This window comes from Primulina eburnea, unplaced genomic scaffold (assembly GCF_022965805.1).
Source record: "Primulina eburnea isolate SZY01 unplaced genomic scaffold, ASM2296580v1 ctg618_ERROPOS3241678, whole genome shotgun sequence".
NCBI classification, from domain to species: domain Eukaryota; kingdom Viridiplantae; phylum Streptophyta; class Magnoliopsida; order Lamiales; family Gesneriaceae; genus Primulina; species Primulina eburnea.
Genome location: NW_027331397.1, coordinates 83,659 through 91,600, shown reverse-complemented (window position 1 = coordinate 91,600; position 7,942 = coordinate 83,659). Strand labels below are relative to the sequence as shown.

The window sequence follows — 7,942 nt, the reverse complement described above, 5'->3', positions numbered from 1 at the left end:
TGATGAGAGACACGAGCCAGAACGTGAGGAGGAACAGCGTGAAAATAGACAAGTCGAGATGCCACGCCGCATACTGATGCTGGAGTATGCCAAACCTTCTTTGGAGGGTGCACGCACTAGCATTGTGAGACCTATCGTGCGGGCAAATCACTTTGAAATCAAGCCAACCTATAATCCAGATGATTCAGAACACAGTCCAATTCGGAGGAACTGCAGTGGATGATCCAAACACGCACATCGCGGATTTTCTTGAAATCTGCAATACTTTTAAATTCATTGGAGTTTCTGATGATGCTGTTAGATTGCGTTTATTTCCTTTCTCCTTACGTGATAAAGCTAAAGCGTGGTTAAATTGTTTGCCTGTAGGTTCGATCGCTACATGGGAGGACATGGCGAAAGCATTTCTCATCAAATACTTCCCTCCCTCCAAGACCATGAAGCTGCGGGCAGACATTACAACATTCGCTCAATTCGATCAGGAATCATTATATGAGGCATGGGAACGCTTCAAGGACCTACTACGAAGATGCCCACATCATGAGTTGCCACTTGGGTTAGTCGTTCAAACATTTTATTACGGTTTGCTTACTCCTAACCGTACTATGATAGATGCTGCTGCTTGTGGGAACCTTTTGAGGAAGACTGCGGAAGAAGGATATGAGTTGTTGGAGGAGATGGCTGCTAGCAGTTATCATCCTCAATCTGACAGGAACAACCAGCGGAGAAGTGCAGGAGTGCACCAGGTAACTGATTTTTCTGGTATTACTGCACAACTTGATGCTTTAAACAAGAAAATAGACGGCTTGAATGTGGGTGGCACGGCGATGCGTCTTCGAGAGATATTCTGTGAAAAGTGTGGAGGGGAACACTATGCGAAGGATTGTCAAGACGACAATCCATTCTATGTGCAAAATGAGGCACCAGTGAATCAAGTGGGAGTCCAAAACCGCCAAAGGCATGACCCTTATTCGAACACATACAATCCTGGGTGGAGGCAACATCCTATCTTCTCATGGGGCGGTCAGAACAGTCAGAATCGACCGCAAGGAGGACAACAATATGGCAAACAACCGATGTACAGATCCGATCCTCCTAGAGAAGAAAAGTCCAACTTGGAGCAAATGATGTCTAAGTTTATTTCATCTACTGAAACTAGACTTCAAAATCAGGATGCGTCGATAAAGGGACTTGAAAATCAGATTGGTCAGTTAGCGAAGATGATAGCAAGTAGAGAGCAAGGCACCTTTCCAAGTAACACAGAGACTAATCCAAAAGAGCAAGTGAAGGCTATTGAGTTGAAAAGCGGGAAAGTTTTGGAGTCAAGGGAAAAAGAGAAAACTCAAACAGTGGATGAGCAAACTGCGACATCTAAAGGTAAGTCTTCTAACTCCACACTAGCAACCACTGCACAACCAAAAATTGTTATACCTCCTCCTTTCCCTGCAGCACTTAAAAAAAGCAAAACTAGATGCACAATTCGGTAAGTTTCTTGAGGTGTTTAAAAAGTTGCTTATCAATATTCCCTTTGCCGATGCTCTAATGCAAATACCTAGTTATGCTAATTTTTTGAAGGACATTTTAGCTAATAAGAGGAAGTTGGAGGATCATATGACAGTCAACTTAACCGAAAATTGCTCCGCTTTGGTGCAAAACAAAATCCCACCGAAGCTAAAAGACCCAGGGAGTTTCTCTATTCCTTGCATGATTGGTGATGTTGTTTTTCATAAAGCATTATGTGATCTTGGTGCAAGTATTAATCTGATGCCATTGTCTGTGTTTAGGAAACTTGGGTTGGGAGAGCCTAAGCCGACGAGGATGTCCTTGCAACTGGCTGACAGATCTGTCAAGTACCCCCGCGGAGTGATTGAGGATGTACTAGTGAAAGTGGACAAATTCATTTTTCCTGCATATTTCGTGGTGCTCGACATGGAGGAGGATACCGAGATGCCTCTCATTTTGGGGAGACCATTCCTTGCGACTGGCAAGGCACTGATTGATGTTCAAGAAGGGAAGTTGAGATTGCGAGTGGGCGAGGAGGAGATTACTTTTGATGTCTTTATTGCACTTAAGCACACACTGCATTCTGATAGCTGTTTTATAATTGATGCTTTTGGCTCTCTTGTTTCTCACTATGTGCAGGATGCTTTTAGGGACCCTTTGGAGGCCACTATCACTACTGAGTTGGGAGAAGAGGAATTGGACGATGAAAAAACTGAAATTGTGGCACATCTCAATGCCAACCATCCATGGAGAAAGTCAATGACGATGCGACTGGAGGACCTAGGAGAACGCAGAGATTTGATCCCTCCAAAGTCGAGCATCGAGGAGCCACCGACGCTTGAGATCAAACCCTTACCTCCGCACTTAAAGTACGTATTCCTAGGTGAGAATAACACATTGCCTGTCATTATTTCTGCTGCTTTGACAGATGCTATGGAGGACAAATTGTTGCAAGTTCTCAAAGATCACAAAAGGGCATTCGCTTGGAAGGTGGCAGACATCAAGGGAATCAGTCCATCGATATGCATGCATAAAATCTTGATGGAAGAGAAGTACTCACCTCTCGTGCAACCTCAAAGACGACTAAATCCAAAGATGCAAGAGGTAGTAAAAGCTGAAACCATTAAGCTTCTCGATTCAGGTATTATCTATCCTATTTCCGATAGTGCTTGGGTAAGTCCGGTTCAATGTGTGCCTAAGAAAGGTGGGATTACGGTAATCACCAATGAAAAGAACGAACATATTCCCACGCGAACTGTTACGGGGTGGAGAGTGTGTATTGACTATAGGAAGTTGAATGATGCCACCCGTAAGGACCATTTTCCCCTTCCCTTTATTGATCAAATGTTAGAGAGATTAGCGGTGCATGAATTTTATTGTTTTCTAGATGGGTATTCGGGGTATAATCAAATCACAATTGCACCTGAGGACCAAGAGAAAACCACTTTCACTTGTCCTTATGGCACATTTGCTTTTCGCCGAATGCCTTTTGGTATTTGTAATGCACCTGCTACATTTCAGCGCTGTATGACTGCTGTATTCCATGATAAGATTGAAACCTTTCTTGAAATATTTATGGATGATTTTTCTATCTTTGGTGCAACGTTTGATGAGTGCTTGCAGAATTTGAGATCCTTGTTGAGAAGATGAAAGGAGACAAACTTGGTGCTCAATTGGGAAAAGTGTCATTTCATGGTACAAGAGGGAATTGTTTTAGGGCACAAGATTTCGGAGCAAGGAATTGAGGTGGACAAAGCAAAAATTGAAGTCATAAAGAACCTACCACCACCAGCCTCAGTAAAGGGAGTTAGAATTTTTTTAGGCCACGTCGGTTTCTATCGGCGGTTCATCAAAGATTTTTCTAAAGTTGCCAAACCTCTATCTTCTCTACTTATGAAAGATATACCCTTTGATTTTAATTCTAACTTTTTGCATGCATACGAGGATTTAAAGGAGCGCTTGGTGACGGCTCCTGTCTTGGTGGCACCGGATTGGGACCTGCCCTTCGAGATCATGTGAGACGCCAGTGACACTGCAGTGGGGGCCGTACTTGGCCAGCGGCGAAACAAGGTATTTCACACAATTTACTATGCAAGTAAGACCTTAGATGAGGCTCAATTGAATTATGCAACAACTGAAAAGGAATTACTTGCAGTAGTATTCGCACTTGATAAATTTCATTCATACCTTGTTTTGTCCAAAGTAATTGTATTCACTGATCATTCTGCCCTTAAATACTTGCTTGCTAAGAAAGATGCAAAGCCACGCTTACTTCAGTGGATCTTACTGTTACAAGAGTTTGATTTGGAAATAAGAGATAAGAAAGGTGTTGAGAATGTGGTGGCAGATCATTTATCTAGGCTAGAGCTTGTTAGTAATGAATGTGTAGATCAAGCTATTAATGATTGGTTTCCTGACGAGCAACTGTTTGAGATGAAACATTGTCCATGGTATGAAAATTTCGCTAACTTCCTTGTCACAGGCACACCTCCACCAAACCTATTGTTTCACCAACAAAAGAAATTCTTTTCTGACGTGAAATACTATTTCTGGGAGGAACCGTTTTTGTTTAAAATTTGTGCAGATTCCATGATAAGACGGTGTGTTGCGGAGGAAGAGTTTGATCAAATTCTCAACCATTGCCATGACCGTGAGGTAGGTGGTCATTTCGGACCAACAAGGACGACATCCAAGGTACTTGAATGTGGCTTTTATTGGCCAAATCTTTTCAAAGATGCTTGTTCTTATGTGCTACATTGTGATAAATGCCAGCGGTCAGGTAACATCTCTAACCGTCATGAAATGCCGTTAAATAAATCATTGAATGTGAGGTTTTTGATGTATGGGTAGACTTCATGGGACCGTTCCCCAGTTCTTTCACGAAAAAATACATCTTGGTTGCGGTTGATTATGTGTCTAAGTGGGTAGAGGCGGAAGCGTATGCCACTAATGATGCTCAAGTGGTCCTAAAATTTTTAAAGAAAAACATTTTTAACCGATTTGGAACACCACGAGCAATCATTAGTGATGGTGGCACGCATTTTTGCAACAAACTATTTGAAAAACTTTTGACCAAATATGGTGTCACACATAAAATCTCTACCCCCTATCACCCTCAGACGAGTGGGCAAGTGGAGGTGTCTAACCGAGAGATAAAGCGAATTTTGGAGAAAGTGGTAGGTGTCAGTAGGAAGGATTGGTCGGTGAGATTAGATGATGCTCTTTGGGCATATAGGACTACTTTTAAAACACCTATAGGCACTACACCGTATAGGATTTTGTTTGGTAAAGCATGTCATCTACCTGTAGAGTTAGATCATCGCGCATACTGGGCCACAAAAGCACTGAACTTTAATTTTACTGATGCAGGTGAACAGCGTTTGCTTCAACTAGATCAGTTGGAGGAATTCCGGAATCTGGCCTATGATCTAGCACTGTCATACAAAGAATAGACAAAGAAGGCTCATGATAGGCGGATTATAGAAAGAGAATTTAAAGAGGGTGAAAGTGTCCTACTCTACAACTCCCAGTTGCGACTGTTTCCCAGAAAATTGAAATCACGATGGTCTGGTCCATTCGTGATTTCCAAAGTTTATCCATCGGGAGCTGTAGAATTGAAAGATGGGAAGGACGGGACATTCACGGTCAATGCCCAGCGCCTGAAGCACTACATGGGTGGCACAGTTGAGCCACAACTTGGAATCACCCGGTCCCAAGACATGCCGAACTAAGACCGGCCGACAGTCTAGCTCTCGACAATAAATTGAGAACTTACTTTTCTTTCCCTGCTCTTGCATTTAATTTAATTTTCTTTTTCTTTCGCGTCAGCATATCTTATTTTACTGTTGTTTTATTTAAAAAAAAAGAAAAAAGAAAAAAGAAAAAAAAAAAAAAAAGGTGCCACAATTTTCCCGAGAACTCGGCGCTCGGGCGGTAGTTTTCTACCGCTCGAGCGCGCCCGAAGCATCAAAAATAAAAGTTCCCGAGAGGTTGGCGCTCGAGCGGTTTTTTTGTACCGCCCAAGTGCGAGCGCTTACCTCTGGAAATAAATTCCAGAGAGGTTCGCGCTCGAGCGGTAGTTTTCCACCGCTCGAGCGCGACTGCTTTTAAGTCGCTTTCCCCCCTTTCCCCTTTCATTTCTGCGCACCCCTACCCCCCCCAAATCCCTAACTCTCCCTCACTCTCCCCTTCAATTTTCGTGTGCAGGTGGTCGATTTCTTCCCCAAACCTCGGCAAGGCGAATCTTCTTTGTAGGAACACACGCCTATTCCATCAATCGGGTCTTCTTCCCCAGCCATCAACTTCCTCTTCAACTCTTCCAACACAATGGCTCCCAAGAAGCAAAAAGGTAACCCCGGTTCCTCCTCTTCATCCTCATTTGATAGGACACGTTTCGTGAGTGCGGAGGCTCGTGCTAGATATGATCATGCTAAAATACATAGAAATCCCATAGCCGAGAGGGGATTCCATCGCACTTTTGAAGATAGATACATGACACCTATTGTGAAATTAGAAAGAAGGGGACGGGACAAATTTGGCGAGCAACCTAAGGCGGCTGTAGTGTCGGTGGTTAGGGAATTCTACACCAATGTCGTTGAACGAACTGATAGTAGGGCATTTGTTAGAGGAAAACTTGTGCCGTTTGATTCGGCCACGATTAACGCCCTCTTGGAAACGGCCGAGGTCAATGACTCTAATTTCCAGGCATTGATGGCTAATCCCGACTACAACCTGATTATCGAGACTTTGTTCCACCCGGGTGCAATGTGGAAACCATTGGGTGGAACGCCGAGCTGTTTTGATGAGAAGTACTTGAGAGCTGAGAGTGCCTTGTGGTATTTGTTTGTGGCCCGACGGATGATGCCAGTCTCGCACAAAAGCGAGGTGCAAAAGGAGCGTGCGGTGTTACTTTTTGCGTTGCACCGAGGAGACGACATCAATGTTGGAAAACTTCTCAACTCGCAAATCACACTGAGCGCCCACAACAGCCACATAGGCCTTTTCTTCCCGACCATCATTTCGGAATTGTGTGCACGGGCCGGGGTGCACTTCAGGGACTACGAGGAGTGGCTTCAACCGATGAAGCCAATTTGTCAGGAGGATGAACAAAGAAAAAGAGCGAAACGACGGGCGGATTTTCCCCCTCGAGGGGAGGATGCCGGTGGATCAAGCACTGCTGTACCACAACGTCGCCCACCACAACCCTGCAGGCGAACTCAGAATGACAAGATGGATGAAAATCTCGCCTTCCAAGCACATCAGAGTCAGTTCAACTCCTATGTCGCGGACCATTTATCGCACATTGACTCCATGATGCGCACTTTGCTTGTGCACGGGGCGTTGACCCGTCGACCATTCCACCGACTCCGCTACCTCCTCCCCCATTCCAGTTCCAGTATGATTATTCTCAGCAGGGGGAGGCCGCAGGAGTGCCACCGCCAGAGCATGATGAGGATGACACTTGATCAGGGGAGTTTACTGTTTCCCCTACTTCGCACTTTTATTTCTTTGCCGCTTTTCTGTTTTTCTTTCTTATCATTATTTCAGTCTAGCATGTTTATTAGCTTTCATGTTTATTAGTCTGCATTTGTGTTTGCATTTCTGTGTTTTGCGTCTTTTGTGCACTGGGGACATTGTACACGTATAGTATGAGGGGTTCGTTGTACGTCTTCTTCTTTGTTTGCATTCGTCTGTGTCTTGCATAAGTAGCAGTGATGGTGACATTAGTGAATTGGTAGCCGATGATGATTGTGGGGTGAATGAACTGCATGTCACTTAGTGTTATCACACGTCATGAATACCCCAGTGATATGAAAAGTTTATTGTATATGCGTACATTGCGGGTATTATTAGTAGTGTACACGATAGTCGAGTTTAAGATTCTGTGGGAGGAACTGGAATGACATGAGATGCAAGTCGAACTTGAATGAATTTTGTTGACAGTCGCGACCGACCAATGACATGAAATAGCATAGATCATTTAAACCCACCGGAATAAATTTCGTCCCAATTGTGCATAATACCTCAAGAGTTATCCCTAAGCCAACTAAACAAACATTCCATATACTCAAAATTTAGGGAGTACACTTGAGAAAATTATGCACAAAAAAAAAAAAAAAAGAGAAGTATTACAACAAGAGTGTGGTAAATGAAAAAAGGGGATGTAAGGTGTGGGGGAGCCAAAAAGGGATGAAATCCTATCCCAAGGCTAAATAGATGGAGAAGTAAGGCGTTGAGGAATGTCAGATAAAAATTCTGACAAGTGCATAATGAAAATGATCAGTGTACGTCCCATCTTCTTTAGCCGTTCCAAACCTCATGATATTGACTCCCTACTTCCTGGTGTACAACCTTGAAAATTAGCCGTTTTGTGTTCACTTGTTGGTCACGACTAGAAACAGAACTCGGGATAGGGAAACTTGCATTGAATTGTTGATTTGGT

General features: G+C 43.6%; 1 non-coding gene across 1 annotated transcript; it reads right to left on the bottom strand.

The window, feature by feature from the left end:
* Positions 1-438: 438 nt before the first annotated feature.
* On the bottom strand, positions 439-544 carry LOC140821521 (small nucleolar RNA R71). The gene has a single exon (XR_012115779.1). It is a non-coding gene; the product is annotated as a small nucleolar RNA R71 (small nucleolar RNA).
* Between the last annotated feature and the right edge of the window lie 7,398 nt (positions 545-7,942).